Raw genomic sequence first — 24,479 nt, 5'->3', positions numbered from 1 at the left:
TGTTGGAAAATAAGGAATGAACTCTACCATCACACTGATAGAAAGGCTTTTCTTTTCAACTACCTACTTCTGCTCCACCCTTTTTGACTGAATCCACCAAACTGAGCCACATCATGCTGTTTATAATGTGGATTACTGTTTGGTAATTAAGTTGAACACACCAAATTATTTCATTTAGAATTGATCTAATAAATCCCAAATCCAAAAATAGGGTTTGTAATACATTTTCATCGTATTTCTTAAAAAATAACTGTCTTCTTTGGGCTAAGGACAAGAATCACTTCTTCACTGAGACTGAGAGGAAATGGCAGTAAAGGTAGAGCTTTAAATTAGGTAACCTTAGATTTATAGGAATATGTGCTTATACAAACTCAGCACAGGTATTGAGGGAGTCATAATTCAGTTTTGGTGCCTAAGTGTCATTGGCTATTTGAGCGATATTCATGTCCCCGAACATACATTGGATAGGAGTGCAAAAATGAGCAAATTTGAGGCCTGGTTTACACTTACCTTAAAATTCGGTGACAGTCGACAGGAGTTACACAAGCTACGCAGAGTAGTTTGCATAATTCCCATCGACTTCTTAACTTCCATTGTGTGCGGCATCGTCACTGTGGTGCGCCACTTGAGGGGGTGGTTTTAACAAGTTGACTTCCGGATCGATTGAACGGGTCTTCACTGACCGCTCAATCGATCCAGATAGATTGATCTGACGGTAGCGAATTTGCCACCGTCAGTGAAGACGTACCCTGTATTATATTAATATTGGTGAGACAGCCTTGTTGGACAAAAGTAGATCTGACTAATACTGGGTGACAGGAGAGACCAGTCAAAGGCAGGTGGAAAGCCCTAAGAGGCAGAATTTGCTAATAAAAATGGATAGGACTAACAAGAGACTCCCCTAGAAACTCAATAAGAGATGGAGAAGATGGAACATACTTTAACTTACTGTTGGCTGCAGTTTCACTTAGTGGTTTGTGCATGGGGGTTTATGTGTGTGCATGAGAGAGAGAGAAAGCGAGCATTTGCATGCATTTTGATATGCAATTAAAGAAACATGAAACCTGATTATCTAACTGTTTTAGGTAAAACAGTTATTGTTATTTAGCACTCAGACTATCTACCAAGATATTGAGAGTACTCATCAGGACATTAGCCTGGGTAAGTCTTAGATTGCATGCTGGAGTATTGCCTTCCATACTTGCCAGCCTGGGCACTGGAGTTGGACAGCTGGTGGGGGATGAAGAAGGTTTATTTAGACAAGAAAAAAATTGCAACATTAAAAAAAATGATCACTGAGCTCCAGGGTGTTGTTGAAAGGAAGAAGGAACATGGACTTAAGTATGCTTTTAGGCAGGGGCACATTAGTGTACTATCCATGTCACACTGCCTGCACACACAACTGTTCACCAAATCCCAGGCTCAGTTTAGAGGTAACTGATGTTGCATCATTAGCTGTAATGAAAATTGACCTTTTCCACATGCCAGGGTTAGTCTATCATTAGTTACAGCAGCACACTACTCTATCGCTCTCTGGCATTATTTTAATGGATTTTATAATGTTTTAAAGATCATATTACAGAACTCGCAAATTCAGACTAAATAAATAATACAAATAAGCCTAAAAATCAAGCCTTCACATACAAATATCAGGGGTAGTGCACATCTCTAAAATAAATGATACACATTCTAAAATCCTTGTGTAGATAAGAGAAAGTAAGTCATAATGCAGATGCCCAACAAAGGATGAGAAGGTTGCAAATGTATCTATCATGGCAATCAGCCAGAAATAGCAATTTATGTGCATTTCTACATGGCATATGCCTGACTGCATACATGCTGTACGCTATGCCCCACTCACTAGCATGACTGAAGACAGAAATATGCCAAGAGTTCCATGGAACAGTACACTTAGTTTCTTGGGAGCACATTTTCTGTTTTCCGTAAGATATTTTGTTACCATATAGCTAGAAATCTATATTTAACTGCACCTGCTGTGTTAGTGATCACTCTTTGTGCCGTGATACTTCTAACTGGAGAAGGAAGAGGTTAGTTTGTGGCTCTAAGACCTGTCCATGGTAGAGTGAGGTGAAGAGGCCATGAATTGTCATCAGCTCTCAAAGTCATTGTGCCTGAAGCAGGAAGACTGTCTCAAGCACTGGGACAATGAACGCAGCAGCAATAGCCTTTGGCAAAACATGTATTGCACTCCCTCCAACACCAGCCCAGCATCAATGACTGGTGCAGGTGGAGAGTGGTGACCTCTTCTTTTTGATACAAGAAATAACTACAAAATGCTGTACATGAAACCATTGCTTCATTGCAATGAGGTTCCATCACACCAAGTGTGAAATACTCAAATATTATTTTTAAAAATCAGATCTGATAAAAAGCAGAAAAGTGGAGATTCTGTTGTTGTTACCTGGACCATGCTGCTTTCAGGAATTGTAGTGATAGTTTTTAAGTTGCACCAGACTTGCTCCAAACAATAAGGAACATGCATGTTAAACAAGAAAGTCAGTTTTGCTCTTTCAGACTCTGCCTCACAAGTCTCAATTCAACTAGTTACATATCTACAGAAATAAAAACATTAAAAAAATTATAAGGAACAATGAAATTAATAAAAATAACATCAGACAACAAGAATTTACACTGATGTCATGAATAACTTCTGTTGCTGGAAACCCTGCTTTCAAGCAGAACTTGGCCAAGAGGATTTATTTACTCTCCTCCAGTTTAACATGTTTAACTTCATATACTGTTAGTGAGTTATGGCCTGATGCCATGATGTGCAACACACTCTCATTGACTTCCCAATGGGATTTGAGGATGCTCAGCAACATGCAGAATTGGGCATGCAATTTGATGCACTGCTTCACTCTGTTGGTAGTTGTTTTATATCAGCATTTTCTACTGAAAAATCCAGGTGGCTTCTGCTTCAGCGATTACCTCTCCCACACAACTGCTGGTGAACCCCTTGAGGGCTGCACCTAAAAGCTGAGAACCACTCCCCTAGACTATTGCAGGCACTCTGTAGGATTTTAATCTAAGCACTGCTCTGGTAGTTGCAGTATTAGTTACATAGTCCTGCTGAATTAGCAACTTTCCTACCACATCAGTAAACTGCATTTTCTGGAATGAATCCTTAAATAAGAGATTAACACAATTTTAAATGTCTATTACCTTCAGATGACTCTGAAGACTGCCAGCAGCAACCAGTCCACTACAAACTTAAACAAAGGTACCAACAGGATACAAATGATTTTCACGTCCTATCAGCTGCAAAAACTAGTTTCAAATTCAAATAAAAATGGAGTCCCCTATGTTAGCTTGCTTTTGACACCTGAGTCTCTCTGGCTTTGCAAAAAAACCAAAAAAACGTTCCAAGCCGCACACTGAGAATGACAGAAAATATTGATTCCTGAGGCCCATAAAAAGAAGCAGAAAATACATAAAGCTGTTAGACAATGTCATCGACCAGCAACAATTGTATGACTTAAATCTTTTCTGTTGCCTTTGCTATCAATGTATAGCTTTGAGTCAAGCAATGTTTGTGACTGCGTATTTCCATCACAGTTAAAATGTGCTCTCCTTTTATTTACTTAAAGAAAACTAAGTGGACCAAATTCAGACCTGGCGTAATCAGGCGCAAGTCAATGGAATTGCACTCCCTGCTCCAGGTGTAAGCTTGCCTCAAAGTTCTTATTTCATTTTCACTTACTAACAGAAATCCAGTTCTAATATTATCTTATAGTAGAGATCACATGGTGACAAAAATAATTCTCTTCTTGTTAACTAACTCTATGAAGAGGTCTCTGACTGTGAACTATGCCCAGCTATGGTAAATAATCCTGCCTATCTAATAAATATCAAAGAAAGCTGTAAATAATATGTGGCTACAGTGTACATTAAAGCAAAGGGACAGTGAAGGATGGCATTATGGGCTGAATATTCACTTCAGTGTGAAAAAATTTAACCATGCAACTCCTTTTAAAGTGTCTGCATTTATAATTCATAGACAATGAATCAAAAATGTTTCACACAATTAAATGATACAGAATAGCAAGAGTCATGTATTAATTAGAGAATATACTCACAAAATATCTTATGGTGAATAAATTTAAGCCTATGCCATGTACAGTATATATACATATATGTATATGTGTGTGTGTATACCTGTGACTGAATGCACCCCTGTATTCACACCACACAAACCATTGTAATACTTTTTGTACAAAATTTGCCTTGTGAGGTATTATTTGAAAACTAATAACTCATCGGTCAATAATATCACTATGAAACATGTGTAACAACATTACATGTAAAGTTATAAATATAAAATGAAATTAGGTCTGAAATGTGTTTACCAAACTAAACCAGTTTCTCAAAGACAAAGGACAAGGCAGATGTCACCAAAGGTGATGGGCAATCACCTATTAAGTGGCCATTCTCTGGCAAGGAAGGGGGGGCAGGAATAAACAGATCTGCATTTTAGCAAACACCAGCATGAAACCTCTTTCACCATGAGACTCTGCATGACTCCAACCTCACAGTGGGAATCTAGGGGTATCCCTCAGAAAAATGCATTTCAAAGGGTGACTGAACTTCAAAAGCAAGGGAGGAAAAACACCCCAAGTTCTCTCTCCCTATCCATCGCTCACTCTTTTTCACTTAAGAAAACAAAAGAAACTGCCCCGTTGGACTTTGGGAGCAGATCTTGGCCTGAGAATATGGTCTGCTGTATTATTGGAAACCTATAGTAACGGACTTCATCTTGAACTATGTCTAGTTTGTTAAGTTTTAGTACAAGCGTTTTATCTTTATTTCTCTTGTAACCATTTCTGACTTTAATTTATTATACTTGTACTCACTTAAAATCTACCTTCTTGTATTTAAAGAATAAAGCAAGTTTATTTAATCAAAACGAATCCAATGTTGTGAACTGTGCGGGTAACTCCATCTAGGGTAGCAGACTGTCGTATATTGATCCCCTTAGAGAGGCAACAGACCTAAAATATCTGAACTGTCAAAGACAGGGCTGGACAGTGCAGAACACACTTTTTTTGGTTTTTTTTTTTTTTTTTTTTTTTGGGGGGGCGGGAGGGAGTCAAGACTGGGAGTGTGTTGCGTTCACCCTGCAAATAGTAACTACAGCTGCTGGAAGCCAGAATGTGGCTGGTGTTTGCTGACAGGCTGCTGGGGTCAGAGTTGCTGGACCAGGGCTGTGTCTAGACACAGACACTCAGAGCGTGACCTGCATGCTGGCAAGATGTTCGTGAGCAGCCCAGGTGGAAGCTACAGCAGCAAATCATTGAGAGGCACCCCAGGTTGCAGGGGAAGGGTGACAGTTCCCCACTGGTCTGCAACCCAGAATGTTATAATATCCCATACACACAGGCCCAAATTGTGGCAATTAGCTATTCGCCCAAATGGGGGAAGTGGGGAGTCGCATTGACCAGTGCAAAGTTTGGGGAGGGATCATACACAGGGATCATGCTATAGCACCACCTCCTTCCTGTATCAGCTTGAAGAGTTGGGGTCACACAAGATGAAGACACAATCAAATGGATGGAGAGATTGTTCTTTTCACCACCCATGTGCCAGGAGCAGCACGAGAGATTTTGCGCATTCTTAGAGGCATGATCTTGTAAGTGCTCTTCTTGGTGCACTGCAGCCACACACAATCTATTCCTTTTGAATCAGAGCACACGGGACCAGATTCTGGTCTCAGTTACACGGCTGTAAATCCAGAGTGATTTCAGTGGGGGGTAAATCTGGAAGTAACTTCACTGAAGACTATGTGGTCCTAGGCCTTCTGCCTTTAATTTGTGCATTGTTTTGAATTTGCAAATATGTCAGTCTATAATTAAATAATCTTTTGCTAATAGACTAATCTGAAGCTATTATTAATCTGATAATCATACTCACGGACTTCAGCCCAAGTCCTGTTTGTTCATACTGTGGATCGAGCTCTGAAAACTGTGGCAGGAGTTGCTGCCTGAAGACAGGTGATATCAAACATTTGTTGCTTTGATGTTGTTAATGAAATACATTCATTATTTGCTTGAGTTAAAACCTAAACACAAAATCACTAAGAATTCACTGTCACAATTCCATGACTGTTTTAAAATGAATTTAGTATCTGTATACATAAGGCTTATGTAGTGCACTTCTTTACTACATCAAATACAACTGATACAAGAAGAGAATCATAGAATATTAGCATTCGAAGGGCCTTCAGGAGGTCATCTAGTCCAACCCCCTGCTCAAAGCAGTACCAACGCCAACTAAATCATCCCAGCCAGGGCTTTGTCAAGCCAGGCCTTAAAGATCTCTAAGGATGGAGATTCCACCACCTCCATAGGTAACCCATTCCAGTGCTTCACCACTCTCTTAGTGAAAAAGCTTTTCCTAATATACAACCTAGACATCTCCACTGCAACTAAAGACCATTATTCCTTGTTCTGTCATCTACCACCACTGAGAACAGCCTAGCTCCATCCTCCTTGGAGCCCCCCTTCAGGTAGTTGAAGGCCGCTATCAAATCCCCCCTCACTGAACAGTGAGCAAGCCTACTTCCCTCAGCCTGTCCTCAGAAGTCATGTGCTCCAGCCCCCTAATCATTTTTGTTGCCCGCTGCTGGACTCTCTCCAGTTTTTCCACATCCTTCCTGCAGTGGGGGGCCCAAAACTGGACACAATATTCCAAATGTGGCCACATCAATGCCGAATAGAGGGGAATCATCACTTCCCTCGATCTGCTGGCAATGCTCCTACTAAGGCAACCCGATATGTCGTTAGCCTTCTTGGCAATAAGGGCACACTGTTGACTCATATCCAGTTTCTTGTCCATTTAACATGATATTACATGCGAAACGCTGAAGTGATTTAAAAGAGACAAGGTATGTGAGGTAATATTTTTTATTGGACTAATCTCTGCTGATGGATGCTTGAGTTTCAAGCTACCTAGAGTTCTCCTTTAGGAGGAAGGAAGAAGAGTGTCTGAGTGACAAGCTGGAACGGATTGTTTAGCAGAAAGGGTAATATATATTGGAGGCAGTCACTTGAAATGAAGTGAGCAATTGGGGATTGGATTGTTATACATAAAGGTGTTATACATTATAAGGGGGGTTATACATAAAGGGTTTGAAGTGGGCAATTAAAGATAGCAGGCAGTGTTGTGTGATACAAATTGTTGTAATGAGCCATAAAACCAGTATCCTTGTTAAGTTCATGGGTTTTGCTGTCTAGCAGAGTTATGAATTTAATTTCCCAGGTTCACCTTTGGATGGTGTTGTGCAGACTTCCCTTGAGAATGAGTATTGAAAGATCAGATACAGAATGATCGCTTTGTGAAAAATGTGTGCCCATGAGCGACATGGTGTTTTTGTCTTATTTTTCTGTGAGAGCTCATTCGAGTATAGTGATTGCCTGGTTTCAGACACATAGTTGTTAGTGGGGCATATGATGTTCTAGATAAGGTACACCTGATGTTGTGTAGGACCCAGGAATCTTGAAAGGTGTGATCATCGTAGTAGTGGAAATGTCTGCAGGTTTTGCATCTGTTGTTCTGGCGTCATTTTGAGTTCTGAGTAGCTCAGAAGCTTGTGTCTTTCATCAACAGAAGTTGGTCCAATAGAAGATATTACCTCACCTGCCTTGTCTCTTTCATATCTTGGGACAAACATAGCTACATCACTAAAAACAACTGAAGTGATTTGTCAGTTTAACAGGTAAACCTTTCCATCATGGATATCCTGTACTACAAACATTAAAAGAATCACAAGTCTCTTAGTGACTTTTCAGTTCTTCCTTATATCATGGGTCCATGGAAACTAACTAGTGAGAGATATTTTCCACTTTTATCAACCTTGATTTTTTTTCTTCCCTTTTTCCCCATTTACACAACAGAACTCTCTTTGGTCTGAAATTTTCTCTGCCAATCCTAGGCTAGAGTAAAATCCCTTTTTTTCTTAAGTTTGAGTGTAATCAAATGAGATATTTTTCATTGTAGAAATTAGAACAATTTTCAAAAAATGAAAACAACTATTTTAAAACTATATTTTTTCTACTAATAACCCAAAATTGCTTGGTTTAAATACTTTTAACTTGCTTTATACACTGATCCTCAAAGAATACTAGTAAATATGCCTACTGTAGTAGTTTAATCCTTATGGAGTCTTCAATTTTTCAGGTTTTTTTGCACACCTTGCAAACGCCATGCTTTTCACTATGTGGCCAAATCCTGTTTGCATTTCTTGTATGAGGAGTCCTACATCCATAGAAATTACAAATTCCACAGGCACTGCATAAAAAGCTTTAAAGACCACAGGCACATCCTAACTCATTTTAGATCTACTGGCTTATCCTATGGATCTTGTAAACTCTGAGTTTATCATTAAAGATCTGCAGACATTCTTTATGCAAGGTCCATAGAGTCATCCTTAAACTTTAGCATGTGAGTTAACCTTTGCAGGATTGGGGTCGACACTACAGATTTGAATAAATTGTGAATATTCCCTGGCTGCTTTACAACTAATTACAACAGTTTTACAAATTGATAATTGAAGCTTTCTGAAGTCTGTTGTAAGATTGAAATATCAAAAGTAATAAAAATTAATGCAATATTATCATTCCCTGAAACAATAATGCTGTTGGGGATTTCCATCAGCCTTTAAATAGAAAGCAAAAATGCCCCAATACATTCAAGAAAATTTAGCTGATCAGAAGAATAATCACTATCCAGAAAATGAGGACATTTTCTGAATCAACCACAAATTAAACTAACAAATTAAATTATATAGCTTAGAATTAGGTGATGGTTAATTACACTTCAGCTAGTACACTTAACAAAATGAGACACTCCTTAATGGCCAGATGATGGCTGACAACAGTCTGAATACCACCCCATACCACTGTATGTGGAAGACAGGAAAGTCTAGTGCGACTAGAGATCTTGACAGGGAAGAGCCATGCCCCTCACCTCTCCTTCTGCACCAGCTCGCAGGTAGAAGCCAGTCCAAAGGGGATGCATATGGCACCATATTAAAAGGTGTACTAGTGGTTGCTGCTGTGTGCTTTCCCACAGTGAAAAGAAGAGTAAAGTTTCCCAAGGGAAGTGCTGGAAACCGCCACACTTGAGACTTTTAAAATTAGAAAGGATAAAGGACTAGTAGTAACAGGGAGGGAGCAATCCTGCATTGGCAGATGGAGGGACTAGATGATCTTTTATGGGTCTGTTCCATTTTTAACTTTTATGATCACATTTGTCCTCAGGAACAATTCCTCTAGGAGCTCCTTGGGGGCAGTGCATCTCTACACATTTCCTACTGCGATCTCTGGCTTAAAAGTCACAATGGAACCCTTAGAATCTAACAACAAGAGCTATTCTAGGCACTGGTTAGGAAAATGTGATTTAAAGGAAGTTTCTACTATTGTGCGAAATTAGGGCAAAAATCTCCTTTCAGATCTGCACAAAGTATCTCAATTCCAACAGTTTGCTCTCCTGCTGTTGTATCCATCATAAAGAAAGACTGCCTCTGTAGTGAATAAAGGTGAAATTTTAATCAGTTAAGATTATACAAAAAATGCCGAACAATTCAGCTTTCTGCCCCACCCTCTTCCCTGGTTGAACCACAACCTTCACAGTTTTACTCTATATTTCAGTTTTGTTAAAGTGACAGGTACCTTACAGAAAATACCCAACGTGCATGTAGAGAGAGTAGAATACCCCATTTGAGATCTACCATGAAAGAGAAGAATTTGGCTCTTATAGTCTACTTTTACTGGGTGTACACCATAACCAAAATATATATATTTGCGCACGCGCGCACGCGCGCACGCGCACACACACTAATTTCTCCCCAGTATGTGAATTAGATACAGAAGTGAATTCTTGTGTGAGGCCATTTCCATTGTATAGTCTGTAACACTGATTTAAAGGAAAGGTGTTCTGAAAGACTGTGATACACACATTTCCATTCCACAGAACAGGATTATTAGTCATTTGATACACACAAATTTTATGGTCATCCATGACCGCGTTCCATGACTCAATCCATATAGGGTCAATATCCCCATCTAGCATAGTCTATTTGGGGACATCATGGGCTATGACAGAAAGTTCCCTCACAGTGGATGAAAACAAGCCCTCCAATTAAAGAATGAAATTCAGTTCCCATTAACCATAACCATATAATCAATGTAAAGCTTTTAGATATTAAATTTAGCTAACTTCATTTGAGTATATTCTTGGCAATACCATCTTCCCACTCCCTTGTTGATGGATAAAGAAATCCAAAAAGTTCATCAGCTTTAGAGTAGATCTCATTCCAGCATGGCCTCAGCTTCACGTTAGTATAATATATAGTCACAAGAGAGTTACATTTTTCCTCTCTCTGACTTGGGAGTAACCTCAGCAACTGCAGAGCTTGAATGGAGCAATAGCCTCCAAAGATGAATATTGCAAGACTGAGTCCATATCCAACACATGAAGCAGATTTTAAAATATTTTTTCTCTTTCACTAGCATTTGTTTAGGAGGATTCAGCTGAGTAAATAAAAGGAACAAGAGAGAAACCCTTATTTACTTGGATCATCAAACCTGAAGCAGGACTCCTGGGTTCTATTCCCATCTCTGCCATGGACAACTTGTGTGACTGTGAACAACTCATTTGAGATCTCTGTGCCTCAGTTTACCACCTGTAAATTGGAGAAAATATTTTCTGACCTTATAAGAACGTTTTGAGGCTTAATTATCCCCTTAAATTACTTAATGGAGGACTGAGATATTTGAAGTAACAGTCTTCTCCTCCCATTCATGCCATGTCTTTCCAATGTTGCTAAGGTCATCCAGGTTGTTGTAGGTCTGTCCCTAGGTTTCATCTGGGTTGGGCCAGAAAAGAGCTATTTACAGAGATCCCATTTATGAACCTCCTTCTCTGCAAATATTTTATAGAATTTATATAGAACAATTAGACACATAGGCATTATCTGTAGATGTCATCATGGGCTAAACTGGGTTAGTTTGTCTTTGATGATTTTGTCCATCCTTTTCTTTTTCGGCATAAAAGTGCCTGGGTCATAGGATGCAGCTTTCATTTTAATTATTGTTGGTTTCGATTACTTAAAAACAAGAAAATCAAATAGCTATGAAGTGTTTTCAGACCCTTGGGTGGAAGGTGATATAAAAGAGCAAACTATGGTTATCATAAACTTTCCATATAACAAATGGGTATTTCAATGAAAAAGAAAGTGCTGCTGCCTTGCTGCATCAGATCCTAAGAAGCAACTATGGCAATGCATGAGACGAACCCTACAGTGAGCTAACACAGTAAAAGCAACAGGAAAGGAAAGCAACAGGAAAGGAAAGAAAGAAAGAAACTGAAGAGGATCCAGTCAAAAGTGAATAATAAAATGAGAACCTTTCAATACGGGAACATTAGAGACCACAAGCTCATCCATAGAAGACCCGTTTGCGTAATACATCACTTTCATTCATTTGAACATGTGTGTGAACTCTAGCATGGTTCATGGCATAGAATGTTGTATTTTGGCCTCACATTGTCCATGCGTTCTAATGAACTTGCAATACACGTCTCACCAAAAGAGTTCCATTACAAGCATTCAATTAACAGGCAGAACAGGTGGTTTTGAGGGGTACTTGAATGTGTAGTTTACTTTCCCTGATTTTGCCCTGTTCCACCATTCCCAACTACAAAGTTGTGCCTCACAGCTAGCAGCTCTTCTAACTGTGTGACCTAAAAATGAACAGTGAAGATTAGTGATAAACTTGATACACTGCCTGACACATTTTACAGGCATCACTGGGGGGATGAGGGGACTGTAAGAAACAAACTAATATTCAAGATTTCATTTTCCCCCTCCATTTCAGAAAATTATTTCGGAATGTTTTCTTCAATGGATGTAGGATCTAGCATGTGAAGGGAAGTATGGATTCTCTCACCCAAAAGCTAACTTGGTGAGCCACTCTAGAGAAATGATCATCAAGAACAGGTGAACATTCTCAACTTATGGGAAACTTCAGATATGTTTAACTGGCGAGATGCGGGTGGTATTAACTCACAAACTGTAGACATCTCGAATTCAGAGTCAGTATGCAACATACATGGAAAAACTCACAGCAGTAACTGCACAACCCTTATTATATTATATCCCTGCATTTTTCAGGGATCCACATTTCATACATCTTTCTTGATTTACTGCAATGACTACCAAAAAGGAATCCAGGCATGTGCTAAATTTAAGGAATGAAAGACATAGAAATGAAGTTTGCTATGGTTTTGAAGTAAGACACACATCACAACTGTATTTACAGCAAAATCCTGTGGTCTCAAAATATAGTGGAACACATTTATAGTTAATTTATGTGTAGTAAATATATACACTTAGATGAACACATTTATAGTTAACTTAGGTGTAGCAAATATCCACTTAGACCACAGTAAAATAGAATGAAAGGTCCAAATTGTTTCAATGTTTTCCTGAACATATTTGATTTTCAAACTTGAATTTAGAATCACTGTTGATTCTATAGTGACTCTATAGTAAATAATTTATGCTATAACTTCATTTGGATGTCTCGTCTTTTTTTTACGATGGACCTTCCTCATTTGTGTATCTAAATTACCTTACAAGGGTGGTAATTTATGATATTATTAAGGTATCTATCTGAGAGTTTCAGTGTACATGGGGAAGGAAAGCCATCTTGGTGACTATTTTTGGAAGCTCTATTTAAATATGCCCTGACAAATGAGGTACATTTTTCTGAAATGAATACAATAGATATTTCATGATTCTAAGTTAGCAACAGACCTTTGTCATTTCCATAGCATATCTCAGCTCTGTGTTAATCTGCCACAAAGCTCACTCAGTCTCAGAAAGGAAACTACAATCACTCTCATGCATACTAGTCTCATAGTTGAAGATTTCTTTGCTTCATTAAGCTTATCCATCCTAGAGGGGTATACTCTGCTGCCATTACAACTTAGTCAAGCACTACTAGGATACTCTCCTATCCATAAACCTCCTTCCATGTAATGCCACAATAAAAGTGCTGGCTGCCAACCTGAGAAAATTAATCATAGAGACAACACATCATGGAGATCCATTTTCCTTTCCTTCCCTTCTTTTCTCTATTACTACATAGAGTTTACTATTTCTGGAGACAGGTAGAGCTGACTGGAATTATGCTATCGGGACAAGATTTCAAACATTATCCCTTCATTATGTCAGCAATGAAAGAATTCTGCTCTGTGAGAATCACCACCATAGTCATCCAGCAGTCTTTTCCCCCAGGCCCAGTCTCTCTCCTTCCTCCTTACCACCATCCTTCAGCCTCCCCATCCCCCTGCACTTCCAAACAACAAATCTCCCTCTCCTTCCCGTCATTTGGCAGAGTCATATCTTTGTAGGTTTACGTGGGCCTGCAAGTTACTGGAGGCAAAGGCCAAGAGCAGACAGAATCTTTTTCCTTGCTAACTAACTGGGTGAGAGGAAGGCGCTTCCTTGCTAACTAGCTGGGTGTGAGGAAGGAAAGAGAGTTCTTGTTTTCCTCCCACAGGCAGGAGCAGTTTCTTCTTTGCATTCTCCCTATTCTCCTGCCTATGAAGTATAAGGGAAATGAGGCCTTTCCCAGTGATACAGGCATGGGCTTTCCAGTGGCTGGGCATGTTGTTCCAGATTTATACTACTTTGGATCTCCCACCAGCAGGTCATGCCATGGACAGGGACCAAGGGAGAGAGAAACAAAAGAAATGAAGCTATTTACTCCTGATCCCGCTTCCACAGCCAAAAAATGGTGAGCAACATTGTTTAACAGATGCTCACATATATTGGGTGGCCTTGGGACCCTTGCTGAGACCAGGTCAAGCATAACTTCCACACTTGTTCCCAGAGTGTCCATGTACATTTGTGCCAGAACACAGATCTCCTCTGCAATCATACTGTAAGAACATAGAAACTGCCATACCAGAACTTATTAATGATCCACAGACATCTCTTACTGCAGATGCTCTTCAAAGATGTCTGTTCCTAGGCCAAATGAAAACCCATTAAACACAAGATGGGTCACTCAGAAAACCTTTTCAATCAGAAATTACTCCTAAATTTCCAGAACAGCCCAGTACAGTACAGGTATGAGTGAGCTCTGGAGACATACAGCTGATGTACATTACAGGAAGATCAAGCCCAATAACCTTTTCATGTATCAGAAATTGGAGAAAGATTTGAGAAGCAATGGAGGGGAATGAAATGCAGAAAGAGGAAAGAAAAGCAGTCAAAAGGGCAAGATGTGTCAAAATCCTAATAAGGCCCTAATCACACTGTACATTATTTATATCTTTATTCTCCCCCCACCTAGCAGTGCGGTGCTGGCTTGTGAGATACCAGGACAATTCCAACCTTCGCATGCCCCTGTTCTTGCTTTCAGTCCAGTTTATTAACAACTGTATTACAGCTATATTACAAATGGATGCTCTGTTGATTTAGCCACTCACAGTAGCACTGGCTGCTGTTCTGCTCTCACTCCCAGCATCAGCTTCCCTCCCCCACCACTGCTGACACTTCTCCCTTTTGTTACTTTGCATCCCATTGAGTTGCTCAGACAACTAATTCCAATTTGCCAACTGCCCTGGATTCACTGCATCTGATATGGAATCATCTGAAGTGTTAGCAACACTCTGGTCAGCACATGATATCGAATAGTGAAGTTAAGGGAGAAAGACGCATGTGGGGTTGACTATCTAGGACTAACTGATCAGTGGTATAAATTACCACACAGTTCTTTCAAAGCAAGCACATTTATTCTTAAAGTGAAAACACTACAGAGAAAACATTAAAAACCAGTACAGGAGCCTACCCGCATGATAATCATCTTACGTGATCATTCCACACCACAGATACAGATAGAGCAGTGATACGACATGTTTTGCCACTGGCTACATAACTCATTCAACTGCCTAGGACACAGTCTCTACTATTTATTGTTTTATATTTGATGTAATTCTGAGATTTCTCTAGCAACATAGGTAGATGTCAAAGGGATGCCTAATTTGGCAGAATTACATCATGGAATTGGTAGGACATTTTTATTTTATTGACAGGTGGGCATATGAAGTTCCCCTTTTGACTGCTACTCTTTGTACTATTCTCCCTATGAGCCTGCAGAGGAAAACAGTATACTATGACAGATATGGCAGTTTCCTGTAACGTCCTGGACAAACCTGATTGAATTAAGATTAAGTATTTTAGGAGCTCATTGTATTAAAAATGAAATTTTGTATGTATTATTGAGGGACTGTATGTAATGTCTCTGGGGAGAGACCTGAGTAATGTAAACCCTGGGAAATATTATGAGCATCATAGGGCTATCTGAAGCAACGTAGACCCTCCGGTTATGCAAGAACTCAGTCTTTTGAAGTTTTCGTCATTTGTCTGCTAATCATCTGTTACTTGAGGACAAGATCAAAGGCCCAGATTGTACAAAGTGACTGACGAGGGTGAGGTAATATCTTTTGTTGGACCAACTTCAAGTGGTGAGAGACAAGCTTTTAAGCATACACAGAGCTCGGTGTCAGTCAGAAGTGACTCAAATTCAAGATGTGCTTGTTCCGAGCCAAGGTGGTTATGAACTTGCAAACACAACACTCCCTTGGGTGGGGTTTGAAGGACTGGTCACCAGCCAGAGCCCTTGTTGGAGTTGGGGTGATCACTGGTAAGCGGATTATCATGCATGTAGGCTCTTTTGTTGTGTTTAATGTTTTCTCTGTAGTGCTTTCATCTTAACAATAAATGTGCTTGCTTTGAAAGAGCTGTGTGGTAACTTGCACCAACGGGCAATTAGCGTTTATAGCCTCTGAGGAGAATGTACAGCAGGCTTGCTTGGGCAGTCTACTTGCTGGGGAATTCCCAGTGTAGGCAGAGAACCATGCAGCCTAGAAATACACTGGTCAGAAGGGAATGCATCTCTGCCCCAGAGAGTGATGGCTGAGGAGTCAGGAGCTTAGACTGGGTGCTCTTAGTGGACCATGAGGGGGAAAATAAAGGTGCAGTTGCCCTGAAAAGTGACATGTGTGTCAAGGTAAGCCCTGCTGCACCAGATGTAAATTTAAGTACTTCTAAGGGAGAAACACAGAATGATGGTGAGAAAGGTAGGGGAAGAGACCCACCCATCCAATACAAAGCTTGACCAAACAGAGTTACAATCCAGCTGTCACCACCCAAAAAAGCTTGATGTATTTAGCAAGAGGGATTCCACCCCACGCCACTCCTCAAAGAGTGCATTATCCTGAAAGACCCCCAGATGGTATTAATCAGCATAGCTCCATTGAAATCAAATACAAATTTTCTTCTCCACACAGTTACCCTTTAGGCCCCAATTAAAAGCCGTGGGGGCCAGAGATTGGACACCCTGCGTTTAGTGTTAATTAGAAACACATTCCAAATGTGATCTAGGAGGAGGAGAAGATAGACAGAAATTTAATTCAATAGTTTGAGGAAGATTTCTATTCTCATATATTTATTTGGAATGCTTTCTGTGTGTGTAAATTCATGTCTGTACCTGCCATACCCATTCTCTTCAGGATTTTCTTGTAAATAAAACAGATACATGTTTAAACTAGAGGTTTAACGTTACAGTTTTGAAATAATGGAGTGCCATAAATTGAAGGGAAACTGTCACCTTGTTTTAGGCCCAAACTTTAGCATTCGTTAAAAAAAATCATTATAATCCCACTATGAATAGACAAGTACTTCATGCATTTTTCTTTCACTCCAAACATCATTATGCTAACGCATGAGAAATAAAGGGATACCGCCTATAAAATATCATACTAACGTGCCAAATCCTGACATCTTTAGTTATATAGTCCTTACTCAGGCAAAGAGGGAGTTCGCCTGATTAAATAAAAAAAAAAAAAGTACAGACCTCAAGGCTTGTCCCCACTATTTGTAAAACAAACAGTATAGGCATTTTGCAGTCAGGTAGCTCGATGCAGTCCTTGACCTGAAGAATTTACAGTCTAAAATGAAACTGGCCAGTGTAAGCTTAATTGCTAGACCTTGGTCACCAAAGACAAAAAACAGGGGACATTTAAAAGAAAGGATCCTGCTCAAATATTTTTCTTACTGCACCGTAGATTAGATGATATGGTCACAATTCAGCATAGCATTTAGTACATGCTTAGTTCCATTGAAGCCAGGGGGCATAAGCACATGCCTAACATTAAGCATGAGCTTCGGTTCCTTGCTGCATAGGGAGGGAGCACTGAAAGAGGGCTTAGATGTCTAATGCTGATAGTGCTTCTGGCAATCCCACACTAAGACAACATTCCAGGCAGCTGAGTAAGTGGGTCAGCAGAGCATGACAGTGCACCCACATTCTGAAATGAACCCTGTCAATCTGTTTTCATTTCTAGTCAGAGTGACGTGCAAAGAGTAAAGAAACAGCATAAATAGGGACAAGTAAATCATTTTAATATTTTCTAGTAAGAAAGCATGAGAATGTTCTTTTTCAAATGAGATTTGTGTTAACACTGTCCCTAGTTATGCTGCAATGATAAAAGAATAGTATAGACCAGTCATCTTGGTGACATAAGTATATCATCCACACCTAGGGCAGGTGCAACAAGGGTAGGTGTAATTAACATTCTGTCACTTGAAAGATCTCAGTCTTCTGCTTGTCTTTCTGAGAACAGCTATGTCAGTCTCCCTACTAATTTATTCTCGAACCTTATCAGAGAACAAAAGCCACTTTTGCTAAATTTAACTTGTGTTTGTGACTTGGATTTGTGTCTAATGGAAGCTAAAAAGAGCTTAACAAATTAATTAAAACTTAAGCTAAGATGTAATCAAATGCAGATAACTAAAGGTGGAAGACCAGAACTGAAATGGATAGTACCATAATGTTATAGAATGTGCCATGTTATTACTGAGCAAATCAACTAAAATTACTTTTCCTACTACATAAATCAATAGAACATATAATCTATTTAAAACAAAGAAACAGGAAGCACTGTACTGCCTTTGCTTATTGCTGCAGCAAGCAAAGGCATTAGCCAGATGTTGAAACCTACAAGCATCAAACAACAGTAATCACTAAAGCCGCCAATTACCCATTTAGAATTTACAATAAGCTAAGCAGAAAACCTTTATTTCCACCTTCAGTATAAAGTTTTCCTCGAGCTGCAAACGGAGCTCTGCAATGGACTGATGCACCATCTGTTCCAACTTCAGATCCCTTTTCCATGGACCTTCCAGCAATGGGAAGAAGTCATTGAAGAGACTCAGGAATATAAGGACATCATTAGTTACTATTTTAGGAAGATTAAAATCCCTGAAGGCTCTCAAAACCCCACAAAAAGACTGACACTTTTATTAAATGTAATAATAACAAATCATAATATGAGGCATAAAATTAACAAACATTATGAATTAATCATACTTAGACAATTACAACCCATATGGCTAGTTAAACTCAAGCTGCTACCTGTAGTGACATAGATTGGATACTGTATACTCAATGCCAGTGCATTTTTTCCCAGGATGTAATTACTTAATTTTGTGAATGATAAAATGATGTGTAAAAGCCAATGCTTTTGTGTCTTATTGTTCTCTTCAATACCCCATGTTAGACAAAATGCATGCATGTCTGTTTCAAGGTGGTGATATTACCTTTAGACATGTACAGATATTCAATTCACATTCACACACACCACTGAGAGAGAAAGAGATTGAGGATGCATTGTTCAGAGGAAATTCAGATTAGGTTTAAACTACAGTTTATGTTTCGTGGTTCTTGAAATTTTGCAAACTGCACTCTATATTTGCCTTCAAATGGTGTAAAATTTATGAGATCACTGGTTCACATGAGATTTCCATCATCCCGAGTCAAATCAAAACAGGATCCTGTTAATACTCCTTTCCAGTTGTGGATCCAGTCTGGGTTTGGATCTGCAGATATCAATCTGACATTCTCCCTACCCCTTAAAGGTTCCAGTTCAGGACCTTCTCTGGTGCATGCAGCTCACCATGCTCAATGTCATTGAAAACTATAAAAACTATGATACCACAACTTCCTGATAAACAGCCAAGTCAACCTCTTAACGTTTTAGCTGTATATTGAACTTACAAGAAATTCCAGGTTAACAATCGTGCTTTCATTGTTTCATTCTGGAAGTTCTAATTGTTCAGCTAGCCATCTGGATGATTTCTCTAAGAGATTAAATTAAAGATGGGCAAAACAATAAAACTGAACTTTTTTTTTTTTTTTTTTTTTTTTGCCTGTTCCCTAAATAGAATCGAAAAAAAAATTTACTGAGGTTTGGAACAGTGAGCCACACGCCATAAGAATATGACCTGCCACACCTGGCAAGTCTAGCAGGTCCCTCGGTTATCCCTGAAGTCTCTATGTTCATCAGAGAGGACTGCCTGTCTGTCCTAGATTAGATCCTTACACCGGAATGAGGAAGAGGGATGCTGTCAAAGATAACCTATGTACCAGAGTGGTAGAATTCGCTTCCCACCCACCAAACATTACCTGCCACCAGGGTTACAGAACACAAAAGGTAGAGAGGATTAAGCAAATGTATGGGTTCTTATTGCTAGTTTAATTAATCCTATGCAATTATGAACTCTTTGGGATTATTTTATATGCACTAAAAGAAATGTTTAAAAGATGAGTGGAACTTGCTTATTTTGACAGATAATATAGATTTTTAAAGCTTCTTTATTTTTAATTATTTAAATTTTCACAGTTTCACAAAATCTTGGGGTTTAAGCATTTTTTCCCAACTTCTATCAATTTAAATTTTCACAATGGCATGAAATTACAGGAAGATAGACAGGGAGACAGACACTCATTTCATGACAGTTGATGTGAGATTCAAAAAGTTAAAGCTTTATAATCATCAAAACACAAATGGTCAATATCCCGTCAAAATATATGAACTCTAATAAAGTTCTCCAATAGGCAAAGTAAGAAAGATTCTCTCTGTACATTTCAATGATTATAGATGGAAATATATTTTTAATCAGTTTGTTTGTGTACCGTGAAATCGAAGTTTACTGATATTTGCCAATAAAAAACTCTCATCCTTTCAAGCCTAATTATGTGATCTGACAGAAGCTATCAGTTTCCTTTTTGGAGAGTTGTGACCTGAATATATTTGAAAGTTACACTGTGCTGTCATAGCCAAATCTATCTATGGGCAATATGTAATGGCTTTAGAACATAACTGGAGCTTTCTGACTGGTTGTCATTGAAGTCCTGCTTATGACTACAACCACCAGTAAATCCACACGTCTGTTTCTCATGATGCAAGATATAAATTCCATTTAAGAATAGCAGAGGGCACTCCAGCCAGTGCATTTCAAGGTGATTACTAATGCACATTCTGAATGGTTAAAGTCACTCACAGCCTTCAGCCTCATGCTTTATAGTACCAATTGAGGAGTTTTATACCCACCTTGAAATCCAGCACCTGTCATATCTTATTGCTTAATTAAAATAATGTAATCAAAAACCCAAGAGAACAAGTGTTGACTGTAAAGATTATGCTAATTTCACATGGACGTAGTATTCACATATTACCCTGAGCAGGATAAAATGACTAATGTGTTAATAAAATGAAACATATCCGACTAGCTTGTCAAATGCTATTTTTATCTCAATATTTACATGCATTTGTTATGAAAGGGGTGTACTCAGTTTAAAGGGAATAAACATTGTTATGATTAAACATGTCCAACTTGGTGCTCTCACCCAATCATTAGACAACTCTACATGCATTAGAAACTCTGCGTTGTAAACCTTAACAGTCCACTGAGCAAGGAAACAACTCATTTGTTACTTGGATTTGGTGGAGAAGATGGGTTGGACACTTTGGGGAGGAAAAAAAGGAAGTCGAGCCCAAGAGGCCAGTCCAAAGCCAGGAATCAGGAAATAATTAATAGATCACACTCCTGATGCCTTACAGCCAGAGGGGCAAATTCAAACCTGAGATGAGCAAGTTACTGGGAGCTGTGCTTCAAAGGAGATGCATCTGATTACACACGTCTGAATTTGGCTCCTAATCTCTGGGCAAAGAATCCTCCATCAGCACTGCACCAAATATGGCCTGATGGAGTTTAATACTGTGTCCTATGGAGGTCTGAAAAATTTTGTATGTGTAGGAAGGTGCAGTGGCCTTCCTCCAAGACTGGGCCCCAGAAAGGGCCACAATGCCCAAAGCAGACAGTGAAAGGGCCGGCTGCCCAGTTGGCCCGGCAACTGGGGAGCCAGCTAGCGATAGGTCCCACCGGCCCACCAATCCGGCAACAGAGGGGCAGAGCCTCAGCCGGGGCTTGGAGTACAAAAAGCAGGGCCCGCAGCTCAGTGGAGACAGGCTGCCACTGGAGGCAGACGTGCCATCCCGCCGGCTGCAGCAAAGGCCAGAACCCAGCAAGGCCACTGCCACAAGCGAGTGCCTCCCGGAGCATAGGCCCCGGGAACGGCCCGCTAGACTGGCCCAGGCCACCAGGCCCCAAGGACTGGACAGGACCTCTGGACCCCAGTGAATGGGCCGAGCCCCCTGAGCCTGAGGGCTGGGAGATACCCTCCGAGGCCGGTCCTGACCTGGAGGAGCTGCCTGACGCTGAGATCCCGGAGCCCTGTGACCTGGAGGAGTTGCCCTCCGCTGAGGAACCCCAGGAACCCTGCGACCTAGAGGAGCTGCCCTCCACTGAAGAGCTCCCCGCCTTGCCGTCGGTGGACGAAGAGGAACTGGTGAGCCTACCGCGGGCTGTGTACCCCAGTGACCCCGAGGAGCCGGCAGATACAGGTACCTGGGGATACGGGGAGGAAGTGGCCCAGGGACAGCCATAGCTGTGGCTGAGACAGGGGCAAGACCCCATTGGCATGTTGCGGCGGGAGCCCCGCTGACTGAATGGCAATGCCTTTGCCACTGCTAGGGCCCTGGGCTGGGACACAGTGGAGTCGGGTGGGCCTGCGTTCCCCCTCCCCTCTCCCCTTGTCCTCACCACCCAGGGAGTGATTACCATACCCTGCTATATTGACCAGAGGACACTGCTTGCTCGCCCGCTCTGCCACGGGCCAGGGCACTAGACTGCTTGCTCACCTGCCCTGCCTAAGGGCCCGGGCGATAGACTGCTTGGCCGTCCGCCTGGCCTGGAACGAACCGCATACGGAGTGACTAACATTCCCCTTTTTGGAAGGTGCAGTGGCCTTCCTCCGAGCCCGGGCCCGAGGAAGGGCCACAACGATGGGGCCAGACAGGACCCTGTGCTACAGTATGGCACAGTCAAACTGACCAGATTCTCTTTGCAGCTACTCCACTCTCTAGCATAACAGTACCACAAAGCCTGCAAGACCCACTCATGCATGGAGATAGACATATCTGGCTCTCTGCACTATGTTAGCGGTCAGTACGGTCACAATTTAAATACACCATATTTCTGAAGATGGAGAGAGGGTTAAGACAGAGATGGAGAAAGAGAGGATGGTAGGGAGGAGGGACGGGAGAAGACCAGGTAATCCTATGTAATTATGCAACCCATCCTATGCTTTCATCAAAGGACAGGTCTTTTAGCAGACTTCTCTCCACACACTGCAAACAGAGAATCCAGACTTGAGCTCTTATAATTGTATACAATAATGACTTGTCTGCTTGCTTTCCTACTGCTGCTAGTATTTAAGTACCATGCCAAGAGTACTTCACTCACTCCTGGTAATGGGTATTTGGAAACTTCTCTATAGTCCGCCTCTAACTGGTAATGCCCTATCTTCCAACTTTTTCAAGACCCTTCCTTAAAGACAGTATTACCAGAAAGTTCAGACTTATCTTCCATCACCCGTTTGGAGAGTAGTTCACAGGTTTTCTGGCAAGTATCCTGGCATCCACAAATCCCTCTGTCACCAACATTATTTCACATATAAATTTGAAGTCTGGAATCACCATTGCATGAGGTCTGTCAGAGAGGTAGAATGCATTAACATGTGAAAGGGGATTATACAGGTCATCATTGTTTACGAACGACATTGCTGATACTGACATAATTAGCTTCATTGTTTTGAAGTCATAAATCAATCAAAATTACTACCAATTGCTTCACTCCTGAGCCACCCTCATTAGCAAGAATTTTATACTGATAATATAAAAAAAACAAGGAGAGTCCTGTAGCACCTTAAAGACTAACAAATTTCTGTGGGCATAAGTGGGTTGCAGCCCATGAAAGCTTATGCCCACAGAAATTTGTTAGTCTTTAAGGTGCTAAAGGACTCTCCTTGTTTTTGCTGTATACAGACTTAACACGGCTATCCCTCTGATACTGTAATATAGATGTTTTAAAACAATCTTTTTACTACATTATTTCAGCTCTTTAAAAAAAAATTATATAGCTAAAAATTGTTGTTAAAAAAGACAGGATTAAGCAGAAAAAACAAAAATACCACAAACTTTGTAGATCAATATAAATATTCTTGCCTTATATTACAAAAGCTACAAACTACGTCAGAATTTTATAAAGCACAAGAGACCAATTTGACACCAAATCAATTTTCGAAAATAATGTATACACTTCTGTAGAATAATAATACGAGAGATGAAGAGGGAGAAATCAAACACTGTGTAAACCGAACTGGATTGGGAAATTCTGGGAGTAAACATCCTCTGAAACTTTTATTAAGGATTTTTTTATCTGATTCTATGAGAATTTAATATTTTTCTCTGTCATGTTAAATAGACATACTTGACTAGGTCTGGAGAGCTATAAATATAATGCATCATTTTGGTCTTTTACAAGATGAGGTTTCTCCACTCCAGGAACAAACAAGAAAGGAAGTGCTACTGGAATAGATTTTCCAGGAGAATTATTAGGCAATCTAAATATCTGAGATATCTAAAGGAGAGATCAAGCTTAGAATTAATTTTAAAAATTGGAAATTAAAAATATTTTCTTCCCGTCTTTATAGTTCAAGAAACTTCAGAACCCTGACATTAGCTTCTGCATAGTTTTCCAAAATCTATCTTCAGATGGAGAAGGGCACTATCGTAAATAAGGATTCCTGTTAAGGTCTTATTGTTAAATTGATCTAATGCTAATTCCTCAATCTTTTTAGTTCCATCGGGGGAGTTTTTCCTGTTGGTAGGAGCTTTACCTAAATACGGCTGTATTGAGCCATTAATTTGCAAAGAGAGAAAGTCTTAGATTTTATACTTACTGAAAAAAAGCTTTAAAAGTTTTATGGAAGTTCTGCTCTTTCTGCATATCCCAGTTTAAGTGTTATGAAGATCCCCTTGTATTTTTCAGCTCAAAGGATTCACCTAAAACATTAAGCTTAAGAAACAGTTGGTTGTGCCATAAAATTGGCACACAATTAAACCTGACAAATTATCACCTTTTTTTCTTGCAGCAACTAGTGTCCTGGGTGATTTGAACCTGAACAGGTACCTCAGACAGCACCTCC

The 24,479-nt window shown here is 40.1% G+C and overlaps 1 pseudogene; it reads right to left on the bottom strand.

The window, feature by feature from the left end:
* LOC137152986 (dynein beta chain, ciliary-like) overlaps positions 1-24,479 on the bottom strand; it is a 201,167-nt pseudogene that overhangs the window by 139,178 nt on the left and 37,510 nt on the right.

Source organism: Emydura macquarii, unplaced genomic scaffold, assembly GCF_026122565.2.
Source record: "Emydura macquarii macquarii isolate MOO-44397 ecotype Brisbane River unplaced genomic scaffold, CSIRO-AGI_Emac_v2 contig_1253, whole genome shotgun sequence".
NCBI classification, from domain to species: Eukaryota; Metazoa; Chordata; order Testudines; family Chelidae; genus Emydura; species Emydura macquarii.
The sequence above is the reverse complement of the archived record's forward strand: the minus strand, read 5'-3'. Positions and strand labels throughout refer to the sequence as shown.